The following is a 1105-nucleotide window of genomic DNA, read 5'->3' as shown; positions in this document are numbered from 1 at the left end:
AATACATTTTAATATTAAAAAATTTGGCATATTTTTATTGGAAACAAATATAACATGTTTACCAAATAAACAGTACCTAGAATAGTTATATTATATGAACCATTTAGAATTAATATTTTGCTATTTGATGAGTTTATTCAATTACAGATACATATTTCATTTTACGGGGATATGTCATAATTAATGGAACCATAAATTCGGGTCTATTAGAAAACTGTGTAAAGAAGCTAAGATCCTAGCTAGGATTGATTTCAGTCCCAGATCTTCCGTAGCTTTCCCTTTTCCAATAATAAAAGTATTGGCTTCATGAATTCTTCACTACAAATCATAGAATTGTATTTAATTTTATTTCATATCAACCTGTTTCATAACTTCATTCTCTGGATAATCATAATTATAGTACATAAGTATAAAATTAAATAAAAATAACGTTCGGATATGTTAGTTTAGTGGTAGATCAATAAAATAAATTAATATTATATCTAATAATTTTATCACTCAAAAATTATTGTTGTTTAAATATAACTGTTTCACACAGCTTTATATAAAAGAAAGAGATTTAAAAACTCTTCGAAGTATAATTCAATATTTTGTTTTTAGTTGTGCTAATTATTTATTATTGCGTACTGTAGAGCCATATGAGTAAAAAGTACATAGTGAGTCAACTAAGCCGCGAGACAGGGCAACGAATTGCGGAGAAATTATTGCGGAAGACTGCGGGGATTCGCAGGTTTCAAACTAAACTTAACAAACCTGCGGAAAGCCGGTTCGGTTTTGCGTTCCGGTACTATCAGTGAGTACATGAACGCTCAGTCGCTTGACTCACTACACAGGGTTAAATAAAATATACCAGAAAGCTCTCGGCCTATAGTTGTTTACGTTGAAACTAACAACTTTTGTTCTACGACTTTTTTTAAATCCTTAGTTTTTGAAATATTGAATATTTTATATACTCTACTTTTTACTACTCTGTAATTTAACATCGACCACGTGGGTACCACGACTCTATCCCGTTTGCTCGCAGCGGTTTGGCAATAGGGACATGTATTTGGTTTCACAGTGTAGTGTCACTACAGAAATAACATTTTTAAAAGTCGTAGACCAT

This window comes from Pararge aegeria, chromosome 18 (assembly GCF_905163445.1).
Source record: "Pararge aegeria chromosome 18, ilParAegt1.1, whole genome shotgun sequence".
In the NCBI taxonomy this organism is placed as follows: Eukaryota; Metazoa; Arthropoda; class Insecta; order Lepidoptera; family Nymphalidae; genus Pararge; species Pararge aegeria.
Note: the sequence above shows the minus strand (reverse complement) of the source record.